The 16615-nt window shown below is 39.7% G+C and overlaps 1 protein-coding gene across 2 annotated transcripts in view; it reads right to left on the minus strand.

Annotated features, from left to right (window-relative positions):
• tnk2b (tyrosine kinase, non-receptor, 2b) overlaps nt 1-16056 on the minus strand; it is a 57943-nt gene extending 41887 nt beyond the window's left edge. The window contains exons 1-2 of one of the 2 annotated variants that reach the window (XM_025900625.1): nt 15803-16056; nt 2737-2977 (exon numbers count right to left, since the gene is read on the minus strand). The gene's annotated coding sequence lies outside the window, so the exon portion shown is untranslated. Of the gene's footprint in view, nt 1-2736; nt 2978-15513; nt 15645-15802 lie in introns of those variants that run through there. The other variant, XM_025900626.1, reaches the window with a different exon arrangement.
• Nucleotides 16057-16615: the final 559 nt, after the last annotated feature.

The following is a 16615-nucleotide window of genomic DNA, read 5'->3' on the forward strand; positions in this document are numbered from 1 at the left end:
TTTTTTATGTTCTATTGTGAAATTTGGACTTGAGATTTACAAATGATTGCAATTTGCTTTTATTTACATTTTACACATCATCCAAATATTTTTGGAATTGGGGTTGTAGGTTTTTCCACAGTCGTGCATACACTGTCAAAATGTTCATATTACACATGACCACAGATTCAAATAAACATATGTGAAAGCCCACAGTTCTGGCTGTGAGCATAGCATCCCCCAACCACTAACTGTTCAAACAGCCAATCAGAAGAAAGATGGCTTCAAGGGAGCAGAAACGGCTCATTTCAGACGGTGGATGAACAGAGGGGCTAGTGGACAGCGTGGCAACCATTGCACTGATGCTACTGCATAAACTCCTGATCAATGGACCAAACAAAAGAAACTGGCAATGCTAGAACTTTCTTTCTTTGTTACTTTCCATTGGCAGGATGTGAAAGGTTATATGATATGCAACAAGCCACCAGTTAGTCACTCCATATACATTTCTAAGTTATTATCCTATAGAAGTCGACTTCTAGGTTCCTGGATGCCCTGAAACTTCAGTGATTAATCCTGTCACAGGTATGAAGAAGACGAATCAAAAGAAGACGCAGGTCAGCACCCTGACGTTTATCTTTTAGAGACTGATTTCAGATTATAAGAGGCTCAAGTCTTCTACCCCAGAGCTGTGCGACTGTGTTACCAGTGTCACAAGGTGATCTATTACAGGGACACTTAGTCAGGAAATCCGACGCACTGACAACAGGCCGGACATACAATACACCAGGAAGTGACAGACAGCACACCAGTCCTCAGGGAGTCTGGTAATGTAATACATGTAGATCAGAAGAAGAGAAGGGATTATTAAAAGAGCGAATGGTGAAAGGAAAAGGAAAAGCCAGAGGAGGAATGAAACCAACAGCAGGCCATGTGACAACTTGCCTGCAGGTAGCTGGACTGAGAAGTGGAGCGGGGGTGGGAGTGTATGGAGTGCCAGCCGGATGTAAGTTCATGGTTAAAATAACACTGTCTCACACCCACACGCGCACACACTTTGACTCCCAGAGGCTCCCTTTCCTCCAAGTTCTCCTCTGTCAGTCTGGGCCCCAAAAGGCCCTTCAAGCATTCAGAGACACTCTCCACAAAAAGCACACTCACTGATCACTGCTGCTATTCGAGGAGCTTCCGCTTTACCTCTCTATTCCAGAATAGAGCAGAACATCCATTTCTAGACGTCCACACGCTTACTCCATCTCTGTCCACTTCTCCTCTGTCCTTCAGTTGAGTTTGTTAATCAAATCACTTTTTTGGCAGGAACTATAGGATACTTCTTAAGAGCATCACAAGTTATCTCTTCTCCACCTCTCATCCTCTTTAAACAGATATGGGATCAAAAACCTCATTAACTTCAGGCCTCTTTGTTGTTCCATTAGACATTCTGCTTTTATGTATATAACAATCAGTGTTAAGAGAAGATCAGTTTAGTAACCCTTGAATAAAGCACTCATTAACTATACCTACTACAACTACTACTTTTAATTGTTTTGCAGATGCCAGGAAGCCTAAGGCAGGTGATGGTTTGTTACACAGAAACATCTGGAACATGACAAAAAGATCCGTTGATGAAAGGGCACACATTTCCACATTTTCCTTGTAGGTGATGGTATGAACCATCTATTTACTGTCACACTAAAACACATCCTAAGCTGCCACCGACTGGTCCAAACTGACCAGTAAGCCTGGCCAGATGGATTCTTTCATGACATGAACTCGCAAATCTCAGCAGAACCCAAGTGACTCGCAAAGTAAGGCACCACGTGGAGTTTTAGACAAGCAAATTTGATGTTTTCAATCAGTTTTACAAGCAGAACTCATCTTCTCTCCTTATTCATGAACAGGACTCGAAACAGTGCAGAGCTGTTCTATAAGCAGGAGCCAAGAACACTCCAGTCACGAATCAAGCGAGTGTGAATGCACATGTGTCATCTTAAATGTGCATACAGTCTGCATTGCTTATAGTCTGCCTCTGATAAAGAAACGCCAAACCTGACGGCAACATCCAGTTGGGCTTGTTTTCATTAAAGCAAAGAACAACTCAAACATAAGCACTATTATTACTATTATTTCCCTTTCTGCTGAGTTCTGCAGACACCTGCTTGGGAGTGTCTGGCAGGCATCCTGTGCGTGGGTCTGTGTTTGTGGCAGTGGAATACAAGGGTTTCTATTAAAGCCACCAGTGTGACTCTCACTTCCTCCTAACTCTACCTCATCAGCTAAGAATTCTCATTCAGTGGCTGCGACCAGAAAAACAAACTAAGCTGGGACGTGACCGATCCCTTTTGGTTACACAAACAAAAGCATTATGAAACAGGAAATGGTCAGCCACATCCATCTTCAACTAAAACACACACACACTTAAAATTAACATTATGACCATTGATGACATTATCTGAGGAATTTGATCCTTTTCAAAAGGTGAATAGTTCAATTTTAGACCTCCATGGGTCGGTGACCAAAGCACAGTCAATGTTTGACATGACCTCATGTTTGCATAGCCAGCACATACACACAGACACAGTGTGTAAAAAGACACAAACATGTGAAGTGTTTAAGCAGTGTACACTACGATGAAAACTACGCATAAAAACAGTCACACCCAAATACAATGGGCTCCCAAAAAAAGAAGGCACTGCAATAGTGCTATTGTCTAAGATACTGGAGGTATGAGCACATATGTGTACTCAAGTTTCTTACCTGCACTATTTGACCCACAGAAACCCGGTTTTCTTTCCAGTGTTGGCTCTGTCGTTGTAGATCCTTCTCTCAAGTTGACAAAAGAAGGTCAAACGCATACAGACGAGGGCCCCAATCCATTGAGGTGAGATTATGCTGAGCTACAACTCTGTGGCACTGCAGGGTTAGTGCATCCCTACATGATTTCATCTCCATCCATTGACGAAACCAGACCTTGGAGTTTTTTCCTTGCTGAAGTAGCCTAAAAAAATATATAAACAAGCAAAAAAAGGGACATGCTTTAACAAGTTTTGACTTCATTAAGCATTACAAGTCTTCATTAAGCATTACGAGTCTGAATGTTGCTTCAATGCAGATGTGCTGTATTTGCATGAAATGTTACTAGTACTAGCACCGTGGATTTTTGTGTACCCTCAGAGCTCCCTAATGTAGCGATGCCAGAATGAGCTGTTAGCTGAGTTGTTAAAACTGAGGAAGTTACTTGATTACTTACTTAAAAATTTCTAGGCATACGGCATGAAATGAAGGTTCTTTCATAACTAACACATAATTTTCGTTTTTGCATCATTACGCTGCCCTGTGTCCACTCTAGAGCTGGTTCCACAGTTCTTTTGGCTTCTCCCTTTAGTGGTCGTCACAGCGGATCATCTGGCTCCATCTCACCCTACTCCTAGTATCCTCCAGGCAGCTCATATTTGACATCCTTTGGCCGGTATATCCCCTGTCCCTTCTCTGCACAAGCCCAAACCATTTCAGCCTTAACTCTCTAACTTTGTCTCCAACCTGAGCGGTCCCTCTGATGTACTCACTTCTAATCTTTCCACACATTTCTACCTGCCAAGGATCCAAACCTTGACAACAGGATCAGCTTAGCTCTCTCTCTAGCTAACTCTCTCTCTCTCTCCACTGTAATTCATCACTATGACGAGGAATTATATGTGGGCCAAGATTTTACATTTGTGGGTAATTATAAACCTGAACATTAGGAATTTTCCTTCCGAGGAACATTATTGTTAGTACTTGGTGTGTTTTAATTTTGAAAACATAATACTCAATGACAACTTTGTGGTTGACTTGATTTATGTAAATTTAAAACACATTTATAACCACATAACACTTTAAGAAAATGAAAGCCTTTTTCACTGAAAATGAAACACATCTTCTAAGGTGAAGCTGAAGTCAAACTCTTTGCAACAAAATCCACCCACACACATACATGACCCAACAGAGTGCTGGCACCAACCTGAACTGAGTTAACAACAGATATGAGTAATTCCCTCATTGCAAAACTGAAAAGTGAAAACGCTGCACGCGGTCAGATGAATTAGATTTTTTTTTTTAATGACTCGGCAAAAATACTAATGAGCACAAAGGATTTAATGGAACTCCAAAACAGAAGCATGAGCTTCTTCCCCGCTGAATCAATACCTAGAGCAGTCTACTACCGGAAGCAACTTCCAATGTTGGACATGACTTGGCATTTTTCCAGACCAGGTCTGGGGGCTGGGGTAGGAATGCCAGAGGGGCCCTCTGCAGGAGAAGGCAGTATGAATGAATAAAATGTGATTCACACAGACACATGAGGACACAGTCCACCCACCACCTAGTAAAGTAGCTGACTGGAGCCTACAGTGTCAGAGGAGGAACACCAGGCTATTCTTTTTGCCTGCATGCGCCCGACAAACAACTCCTTTGTCTTTGAGAAAACAGACCCCGTACGTAACTGTGGACACTGCAACAGAAAAGTAACACACACTAATCACATACAAGCTCATAGGCGTGAATTGTAAACAAATACGCACACTCAACAGTCTGGCAGCTTTTAAGTGATAAATAGCCACGGGGAGGTCAATTATTTATCGACATGAATCTTTCATGCTTTGGTGTCAGGGGCTTGAAACGGTTAGCCACTCATTTTTCTATTGACAAAAAAATTGTAAAGTGCCAGAGGGCAACATCGCACCATCCCAGGGGACTTTACATTTTTGTTACGCAACAGGGAGAAGCTAGTTTATGGCTGTGGCCCTCACCCTGGCATATAAAGTCACACAACCACCACCCAGTCTCTAGAGGGTGCGGGAACGGCCAGAAATAAACTGCGCACACACAGCCGAGCACAGAGGCCACTTATAACACCACAAATGCACAAGAGCAGCAGTTCTTGTGCCTAACTGAGGTGAGAGGACCAACTACAGAAGCTACTAGTATAAACAAAAGAGGTTTTCTGTTCACTACTTAATGACAGTCAATTTAAGTTGATTTGAAGGTACAGTTAGAATTTTTTGAGATTATCCAAAAGAAAAACTGAATATTGTACTCCTAAATATACTTTGTTTAGTGTGTAATTACAGCTTTCAACAAATTGATGCATTGTTATGAATTTGGAATTAATCCATTAAAAATGCATAGGAGCGGGCGCTGATTTGTGGAAGCCGCCATGTTGCCCCACCATCTTGAATACACTGGCCCCTGCTGTACCAATAGCGTTTTATGTATGTGTCTAGAGACTGGGTACATACGTAGTACGCCTTATAAAGAGCTTACAACAAGCCAGTTAAAAACGACAACAACTGGTTATAAGTTAACATTGTACCAGCTAAGCTAATATTAGGCTTAAGTATCCTAAAAATCACGTTTCTAGTTCTTTGTCCTACAGCGGCCACCATAACTAGGACAACACACTCTAATTGGGAGCGGTAAGAAAACAGAACTCAGCTGAATGCAATCTACTGACATCTAATAGTGAGATTTTTTACACACTGTACCTTTAAGTTACCAAATTAATAACTGCCTGAAACAGAAACACTTGTAACTTTTACGGCTGACAGAAATTTGTCTTTGTAAAATCACTAGGTCAAATATTTAAACTGACATTGTAACCAAATACCTGAAAAAGTAACATATTTATTCAAATTAGCTGTTAGCAAATGTTAGCATGCCAACACAAAACTAGGACGTTACACAACAAAATCATTCCTGCTAGCTTGGACATTTTCCACAGCGATTGATTAACACAGTGATGACAGCGTCTGGTTCAAAGTAGCTCTACAGCTAGCCCTATTGAAATCTTCTTAGAAATGTTAGCATGGCTAAACACTCGTAATCATTTATAAAATGTGACTTATGACCTGAGAACAATCACTCAAACATACTGAGAAATTGACTAACTGGTGAGTTGAACATCTGATTGACCACAACTTAAGGCAGCTATCATTTTTGGGTAATGTTTTGAAAAAAGTTTATAATTTAATGTAATGGAAGTTAGCATTGTGGTGAAATTGAATATCAAGTTAATACTTCTGACTCCAATGGAGCAAATCTTTTTATCCATTTAGGCAGAAACAATTGTTCTACGAGTTATAAAGCATTAAATAGTAGAATTTAAAAGTAAGCAGAAAAAATGAGCTAAAATGTTGTTGTAGCACTTAATTTTAGTACATAAATCTTCCCATCTAATAACTCTCTGTGTTTTTACATAAGCTCATAATTAACTGGGATTCGACAGGCTGAATAGAAACGCTGCTTCTCCTGTCTTTTTAAAGCAGAGTCAGTGCTGATTCATGCTTTGTACTGTCAACAGTAAAGCCTTTCTTTCATGCAGACACCCCCATTGATGAAGTCAAAATGTCACCACTCACCAAACAAGTGCTTTGAACTGCATCATTTATACGGACTCCGATACACTGACAATAGAAGCCTTTAGTTTTTATATACATACAACCTAAAAATGTAATTATACTCCTGATACAAGCTTCATGTAAAGTACATTGAAAATTCATTTTAATTTAAATGAAATTAAGCTATAAAATTCAGCAGCAAAGCTCACATACTTGGACTTTTTGGTTGAGAGGATGGAGCACAAAGAGCCTAAGCCAACTAGCATATATACTCCCCTCTGGACAAAGCTAAGCTGCAGTTGGGGTGTCATGTGATACAACATGGGAGGGAAACACTTTCTCTGGCAGACAGTGAGGAAGAGGAAACACTATGAAGGGTTTGGAGAATTGAAATACTATCCTATCTTTGCTATAGGAGACACTACAGGAAACCCAGTACTCTCTATTGCTGTCGCACGCACGTACATATCTTTAGTGGGTTTTGGAACATATGCTATAGTAAATCAGTCTCCTCCCTATGAATAGAACTGATTAAAGCATGTTCATGTTTAATATTTCTGTTATTTATGGGCTGAATTAATAGTCAGTCATTTGCATTTAGATTTTTTTAGATTATGAAGACTTTTAAAACTTTTAAATAAATGGAATTTTTCCAAAGAGTCAGTGTTTACAGTGTTGACCCTCCTTCATAACCTGTGCAACTCTGGCATGCTGAACGTCAGCTTCTGGGCCAAACCCTGATTGATGGCAATCATTTCCCTACAGCGCTCCAAGTTGATTGCAAATTGTGGGCTTCTGGTTCTCCATCGACTTTTCAAGGACTGACCACAGATTCTCAATCAGATTAACATCTGAGGACTTTCCTGGCCATGGACCTAAAATGTCAATTAACATTAATTAGATTCTGGGTCTTCTGACAAAGCCCTCCACCATGTTGGAAAATGTGCAGATTGTCACCATATTGGTCCTGGATCGTCAAAGTTGTTTTCTGCATGGTCAATCCTTAAAAAGTGGGTGGACAAGGAAAAGCTGACATACTTCAAGTGCTGAAGCAGCAAAGTGTAGTGAAAGTGAAACACAATTTGTGCTACTGTCCAAACTTTTGCAGGACACTTACCAACTTAGATAACCACAGTGACTCCTACCTTTGCGGACTGTTAACATCTTATACATTGGCATTAGTACTTTGATACTAATAAGCATAATAAAGAGCCCAAATTCAACTCACTTTCAACATCCCTCACACCTACCCCTGTCTAATGCTAATATTAATCTATTAGCCGTGGAGTATGTTACAGCACCAGGACAGTATATGAGAACCAGACTGACAACAAACTGCGTACCCCATGATTACTGAAAAAAGCATTTCAGTTGAACACTGTTCCCTCTTCATGTGTTCCTCATTTCTGGCATATTAGGCTAAGATGTAACGCACTTTTTCTACTAAATTCTTTCACACCAATTCTGTTTTTTCTGTTTGCGATGAACAGACTTACCCTTTAGCAGCAGTCACTATAAAAGTCATATGATTTAAAAAAAAAATGGAACAATTCAAATTCAACAAGCTTTGTTGTTCGTGAGTTGAGAAACTGCTGAACAATCAAGCTGACTTGAAACACCTCCCTGCAGAAAACTTCTGGCACACTGCCTCCGGTCTTATCCCCATCTGCCATTCTTAATTACCGACTCGGACATGCAGTCTAAACTACACCTTGCGCTACTCTGAGTCATCAAGTATTTTCAGAGATTTTTATTACTCATGCAGGAAGGTGGCACAACACCCATGTAGACTCTAACATCCTGTTAGGGAGCTGGCACTGAACACGTTTGGCACTGTTCCTGCACTAACTGCTCGCTCGGCATCGAGCCAGTACTGACAACAGCTTCCTCTTAATCTATTTTACCCATCCAGTCCTCCGTAGCCATGCCGTCTCTGAGCAGCGATGACCAATTTAATGCAAACATCATTAGTTTAAACACATCGACAAGACCCCGTGTAGAGATTTCAGTCCAAGCAGTGAATTTGTTATGTCATTAAGCAGGTGTTTCTTTGACACATACACACAGATTTTCAGTGACAAAGCGTGGGACTGGATGCTGCCGAGATCAGTTACAGCTTAATTACGTCTACAATCGTTGCATAATTAAATATTAAACTAAATTTATTATATTTTATAATTGAATGTCATCCTGGAACTAGCAATTAAGATAAACACTTACTTCTGACCTGGAAAATTAAAAGTTAAACAGGACCCATTATGCTTATTTTTAATTACATAGTTCTAGTCTTGAGGTCTATTACAGTACCTTTGCATGATTCATAGGGGTCGGAAAAAAACATACATATATCCATACAGCTTAGTGTTTTGTGTGGCGATATTGTATCGTTACAGAGACACCAAATGTTGATATCAATAATTTTTTTTAAAATAAATTATTCTGTGAATACTTTGAACGCAAAGGCTCACCTCATGCTCAGATCCTTAGATAACGTTAGCCAAACAAACCGACATTAAATCAGCTCAACTGAAAAGCAACAGTGGACACACTTAGCGTGACAAAGCGATCTCCTTATTCAGAGCAAGGTAATGACTCAGTCACACAAGTGAAAATAGGACAGCAACCCTTGGACTCTCAGAGAGATTATCAAAGGTTTGCAAATAATTGCCATCTAATTTATAAATGCAGACAGACTGCCAACATGTTGGCATTAGTCTGAATGAGTCTTAAAGCACAACTTTAGGGGACTCGGATCAACTGGTTGCCATCTGGTTGTATTCCGGTTATACTCCTATAGAACAGGAAGGTTGCTAAGTGTAAATGTAACTGTGAAATGTGAATTTCACACTATGTAGACAGCAGCAAACATGACTGTCGGCCAATTATCAAGCTTAATTGCTTTATTATCAGAAACAGATTGCATGTAATTGCCAACTTGACTTAGTTCAATCAAAGACTGATCGCAGACTTATAGCAGACTGACTTTGTCTTATGGCAACATTCATGGCAGGTTTCAGCGACAGTGTTGGTGTTTCACGATCTCATTTTGCAACAAAGCATTATTTTATTGGATAAAATGGATATTGACAAAGTTCAACTTTGAGGACATAATTTGCAGTTGATAAGAGGCGATAAATTGCAATATATGTTAGTGCAATACTTACCGTATCATAAAATATTAAAAAATGCAATAATATCGTATTTTGAGTGGAGTATTGTGACAATATTGAACTATGGGGTGTGTAGTGTTTCCCACCACAATACATTTTCATATACTTGATGTAGATGCAGCTCGTCAGTAAATTACAACATCCCATCAAATGCCCATATATAACCAAATTTAAGTAAGTGTTGTTTATTTATAAAACACCTTTCATGAACAAGGGGTCACAAAATGCTGTGCACTAATTAGAGTAAGGAGAATTAAATGCATTAAAAATAACATAAAAACAAGTTGAGATACAGAATACATTAAAATCAGTTAGTATCAACAAAAAACGGATTAAACAAATAAGGTAAATGGCATCAAAACCTCACATTTGAGAGACCAGCCATGTTATCTTTAGTTCTTTCAATTTCTACGGCCAGGCAGCTGTACAGATGTGTCCTGTCTGTTACTAGATCAGCCCCAAGGGAGAAGAGCATGACTGATTTTGTGACAGTTAAAGGCATTCATGTCATATGACTGCCATCCACGTCCTACTAGTTTAGTAACTAACAGAACATCCTCCAAGTAATTAGATGAGAGCTGGATTTTGACTTTAGTACAGCAATAGAAACTTAACAAATTACAACACAACATGCTACAAAAGCAAATTAAAAGGAAAACAACAATTTGTTCTAAAGTATTTAAGGTTATCAGCTGCTGAGAGCATGTGGATCTGCAAAGCACAAGGACTTTCTCATCAGCAGATCATAAAACAATATCAACTTATGTGACACCATTGAGTAAAAAGGTACACTCAGTGGGAGCCAGGGCTTGATAATATCTACTTCAAACAGTGTGTGATGCTACAGAGTTGCCTGCAAGTTTGAGCATGTTAAAAGTGAAAGCAGCTGTAGCCAAATTTAAGCCAGAGGAGTGAGGAGGTCAAGGTGCAGGCAGGAGATACGAGGAATCATAATCTTCTCTACGCAAATTATAGTGTTAAAGCATAACTGTTTTTTTAACACAGTTTTTGGAGTTAATGTGTTTTTTCTTCATGCAAATGTAACTGAATATGTTATAGTACGTGTACTGTAATCAACTGCACTTATAATTGCAAATAGCAGCCACTGAGCAGTGCTATGGAAAATGTGCAAGCCATACTGCTAACACCAGTCATGGTGTATTAATGGAAAGGCTTTACAGAGCTAGCTGGAGTTGGATTTTTATACCCAATCAGCATCTCCTTCAGAAAAACCTCAACTTTCACATCAACACGAATCAACCAGGTGCTTTGTGCAGTAACAGATTCAGTGTGTTGTAAAGCTACACATATGCGGTGGGTAAAAAAGAGAGCCTCAGCTTGTTGTATAATAAGAATATGTGAAGGCCACAGTTATACTGATCAAGCAACAGTTGTACCATAGGACGTCTGACTGAAACTGCAAGGGTGACTCTTATCACATCTTCTCTGTGTTGGACAAAAATAATATTGGTAATAAATCAGCCAGTGTTGATGCACGGTCACACAAAGGTGAAGATATAGCTGCAAATTTCCACTGACTTCACATTAGCTCAAACCAATCCTTAATTTTCTTTTACTGAGCTTTGATGCAGCCTTTAAATGCATCTACTGTCTAAAAAGAAGCAGTTTTCGCGCCATCGCTATTCCTTTTGAGTCACCTTTATTCTGCCAAAGCACCCAGGCCAGTCTGAAGTCTCACTGGAAACTGAACATCTTTAGTATGTTTTTTTTTTCTGATAAATTTTCATTTACCAGCGAATGAATGAAAATTTTAAAAGTAAAAAAAGAAACACCCTTCAACCATGTTATTAGTGGTTTGTCCACCAGAGGGCACTTTTCCCTGTTGGCAGCAGGTTTAAGAATGTCATAAAGAAACGAGTTGGACCGTGCATAAACAAGTAATACGTGACAACAGGACAAGTTGATTTTTTAACCTAAATTGTCTTACATTATCTCAGTAAGGACACCTAAATAACTATTCCTAACAAGTTTTAGCAAAACTGTTTCATGTGTCTGAAAGAGAAAGAAAAATCACCAGATATTGCTATCGGTCTTATGTATCACTCACATATAACCTGTGAGAAAATAAGAAAAACCATAAAAAGGTCAACACGTTTTTATAGTCAGATGTAGGGCTGGGCCATATTATACCGTTCACGGTATAACCGGTATAATGTTAGGCAATGATAAGAAAATGAAATATCGCGATAGAATATGAGTAAAACGCGCATGCGCAGTGCCTTTGTTTTCATACGCACATGGCGGAAAAAGCATGGCGGCAACGGAGAATGAGAAGGGCGAAAGCGGATCGTTGAATGAAACTGATGAACCAGAATTGGTTTGTAAAAATGGCGCAACTTCAGTGGTGTGGAGCTGGTTTGGCTTTCGTCCGTCAGATACACACCAAAGCACATTTTTTGGTAGAGCATGCAGGCGGGTCGTCGTTATTACCGTTTTTACCGAACCGATTTTAGGTGGTACACGGCGCTCAAAGATCTGTCAAAAATGTTTTAGTACCACTTTGCTAAGCTACGAAGCCGCACCGCTTGATGGATTGTCTGAGCATTACGGCTACCGTAGTCAGGAGCCTCGCAGAGTGATACGTACTGTGCTTCAACATAATATTACTGTATTGTGTGTGTATAACCTCTTTTTAAGCTTTGTGGATACTATACATGGTTATGCCGGTTTTCCAGTGGAAACCGGCCGACATATCCTGATTCCTTGCTGACAGTTTAACATATCCTGTTAAACTGTCAGCAAGGAATTTGCATTTGCACTGTTAAATTTTTATATAACTTTAATGCACATAAAAAACAGCTGCTTGTTTAAGTGAAAATACATTGATGGGTTTTTTTTTTTAGCACTAATAAAGTTGTGGAGTTGTAAAGTATTTTGTCTCACGTCAATTATATCGTCAGTTATATCGTTATCGCAAATTTTCAAATATATATCGTGATAAATATTTTTGGCCATATCACCCTGCCCTAGTCAGATGTATATTAAATAAGAATTCACACTAGAGCAGGGTGATATGGCCAAAAATATTTATAGACAAAATACTTTACAACTCCACAACTTTATTAGTGCAAAAAACCCCATCAATGTATTTTCACTTAAACAAGCAGCTATTTTTTATGTGCATCAAAGTTATATAAAAATGTAACAGTGCAAATTCCTTGCTGACAGTTTAACCAAAAGGCATTTCCAGTGGAAATTGGCCGAGATATCCGCAGCATAACCATGTATAATATCCACAAAACTTAAAAAGAGGTTATACACACACAATACGGTAATATTATGTTGAAGCACAGTACGTATCACTCCGCGAGGCTCCTGCCTACAATAGCCGTAATGCTCGACAATCCATCAAGCGGTGCGGCTTCGTAGCTTAGCAAAGTCGCACTAAAACATTTGACAGATTTTCGAGCGCCGTGTACCACATAAAATCGTTTCGAGGTCAGTAAACACAACCAGAATTCATACATAAGGCACACAGGATTATAAGGGACACTGTCGATTTTCAGAAAAATCAAAGGATTGATTTTAAGTGTGCCGTATTTTCCAAACAACACGGTAATAACAACGCCCGCTAGCATGCTCTACCAAAAATAGTGCTTTGTTGTGTATCTGACGGACGAAAGCTAAACCAGTTCCACACCACTGAAGTTGCAGCATTTTTACAAACCAATTCTGGTTCATCCGTTTCATTTAATGATCCCCTTTCGCTCTTCTCATTCTGCGTCGCCGCCATGTGCGTATGTAAACATAGGCACTGCGCATGCGCGTTTTACCCATATTCTATCGCGATATTTCATTTTCCTATCGTTGCCCAAAATTACACCGGTATTACCGTGAACGGTATGATATGGCCCAGCCCTAGTTCACACCCATGATTGACGTGACATCCAATGACAACAATAACAGATGTCAAAACCTGACCTGGACTTTGTCAGCAGACAGAGGTTCATTTTGATTTTACTGTCAAACCATTAAAATCAATTGGCCACTAAAAGAAAAGAAAAAAAATCACTTATGTGCAAATGCCTTGCATAATGCTAAGCATAAAGCTATAAAACCCTCCTCACAGGCTACAAAGATAATGACAGCTATTACAGCAGAACGTGTGCGATGTGACAGGCGTGTGTGAGCAGTGCAGACATGAAGCCTACAGAGTGCATCTGCAGTGAAAGGACACATAATGGAGGTATCGCGTGTATGTGTTTTGTGGTATGCAGAGGCCGGGTCAGCTGAGGTTAGATTTACAGTGTAGAGGGTAGCGAGCTTTGTTCTGCTGCCCTCAGGCCTCCTATCCGACACCGGGGTTTGTCATGTGTGCACGCATGTGGGTGAGAGAAAGAAGCGGAAGACGGGGAGATAACGTACAGCAAGTGGGAACAAGAGCTGAGGCTGAGCTGCATAGTTTCACTCTGTGAAGTTCATTTTTTCTTTTTTACTCTGAAGGGTTGGTTTGATTGACGAAATGAGAGAGGCTGTTTCAACATCCCATGATGAAACTGTTCTGTCTTGATGGGATGACAAGACCACCATCCGTATGGCAGGAGGTGACACTGAATGATTTTAGGCAGGGGTGTCAAACCTAAGGCCCGGAGGCCAGAATTGGCCCGACAAAGAAGACACGAATCTTGCCCACTGGATAGCTTTCAACAATGTGAAGGAGGGCATAAAACTGTATTTTCATAAGTTTTACAGCTTTTCCTACTAAAGATAAGGATAAAGACTTCCCCGGTGACGTCCATATTACACCAAAGTAATTAAATAAATGATAAATAATGACAGAAGTGTTATTGTTTCTTCACTATGGACCAGGGATGGCACATACAGCCCACTTTGATCTTAAGTGGGCCAGACTAGTGAAATCCTCCTTTACCTGAGATATCTTAATATAAGAAAAAGAATTACAAGTTCAAACATGCATCTCGCTTTTTCTACACATTTAATCCCCGAGTTTAAACGTGTAGAAAATAAATACTGCTGTAATAAGTCAAGGAAATGTGTCAGCACAGCTCCTCACACTTAAATTGTAAGAAATAAATGTGCAAAAAACTTCCAGAAAAAGTTCTGGCAGCGCTGTTTACTTATTACTTCATTACTTTATTTTAGTAAGAATGGCTATGAGAGAGGTATTTATTAGCAGGAAAAGTTATGAAAATACAGTTAAAAGTCAAAAATGTATGCTCTGTTGTTGAAATTGCACTTCTTTGTCTTATATTTAAATATCTCAGGGATTAAATGTGTAATTAAAGGTCTTTACACTGACTGAAAGGGGTGTATCAGTGGTTCGGCCCACTTAAGATCAAAGTGGGCTGTATGTGACCCTCAATGTAAAACGATTTAAGGACCTATGGGTGTCATGAAAACACTAAATTAAGGAACATATTTTAGAAGAACGGTGTTCCACTTCTTGGGAGCATCAATGCCAATGTGTATCAAAGCTGAAACAACTTACTATAGACACTTTATCACCGTTTTTCCTTTAATTTGCTGCACGCCTTATATACAAGAAAAGGGCTGGAGGATGTTTGCGGATCTTATTTAACTATTTGAATGCATTGGCTGAATTGGCTGTCCTCATTCTGGACTAACTGTGTAATATATATGCAGTGAGTGTAGGCACTGATATCATCTGTCGCTCTCTCTTGTTATGCGAGTGTTGCGTGACTCCCTCACTGGTCAGGTGTGCTGTATTTATCCAAGTCATAGCCCAAACAGAAATGTTTGTATTGCTGTTTAAGCAAGTTAAACAGGGAGAAACAAGTCAAGTGCGCGTACAGAAACGCACTACGCTTTTTTAAAATAGACATTTTATAGACACTTGACATTACCTTTTGCCCTTTTCATACGTCTATGTGACTTGCTTCAGTACAAAGGACCTGTTAGACTAACTAAGCACACCTGGGTGCCCTCCTCGTCTGCCTGAGCCTCTGCCCGGACCCTGAGACACCTATCCGCATATAAAACTCACGTACATGTACAAGATGGTCAGGTTGGCCCCCTCTGTGACCAGCGTTGTTGTAACTTAAGTGCTCCGGTCTTTCACAACAGAGACACGGTGACAGCAGCTCTCACCTGCTGCCTCCTTCCCGCCACCAAGCCTATTTAACCGGCTCGCGTTGCATTTGAGGACCTGAACAAATGGCCGTCTGACAACTAAGTACTTCAACTTTAACTGCAAAGCTAACATATCCACAACTAAATGAAGACTGCAAGTACAGTTTACTACTCTGTTAGTCACTTCTGTTTAATGAGTGCACTTACCTGTTAGTCTCGGTTCCTGTCACCTTACGCTCCTGTAGCCCTCTCTTTAATATTACTATTATTTCATTGAGTTGGCCTCCAAAAAAACTTCTACAAATGAACAGGTGCTGGCATCCCCGCGAGCTCCCTGTCCTGTGGAGTGGATGAAGCTGATGAAAGTTGGCTGAATGATTACACAGCAGCAGTATCCGAAATACTGCCCGGGTATGAGTGCAGAGGCTGCTGGCGTCGGTTCTGTGCTGTCCTTGTACAACACAAAGATCTTCTATACGTTTACCGATGGATAACTCCATTAAAGAGCAGTCATTGTTTAATTTATCTGAATTTATATGTATTTATGTATTTATTTTTATTTGTATTTGCATAAGAAGGCATTTAAAATATATACTAAAATGAAAAAACATGCAAAAATACGGAAAGCTTTTATTAAAAATAAATAAGGTCCAATTAATCAACTGATTGTCTCATTCAAGATATTTTAATAATAGAACTGAGGAAATAGTCACATTGCTTGCTCACTCATTAATTAGCTGATAAGTATCGCTTCATAACACAGTCATGCTTTACATTATTATGACGTACAGTTAAAAATGGCTGAGCCACTAAAGGCACAGTGAGGAGTGCCTGATAACTAGTTTTCATATGCTTCCTCCTGACTTCCAGTTTATTTATTTATCTATCTATCAAGTTATGTTTCAAGTTTCCTGCGATCTGCTCTCTTCCCTTTTTTTACTAAAGCACTACAGTGTTTCATTTTTGTAGGTTGGTGTGTTTTACCGCAGGAATAAGTAGCGAAGTGAGAGGTCTTTTATG

Source organism: Oreochromis niloticus, linkage group LG18 (assembly GCF_001858045.2).
Source record: "Oreochromis niloticus isolate F11D_XX linkage group LG18, O_niloticus_UMD_NMBU, whole genome shotgun sequence".
NCBI lineage: Eukaryota > Metazoa > Chordata > Actinopteri > Cichliformes > Cichlidae > Oreochromis > Oreochromis niloticus.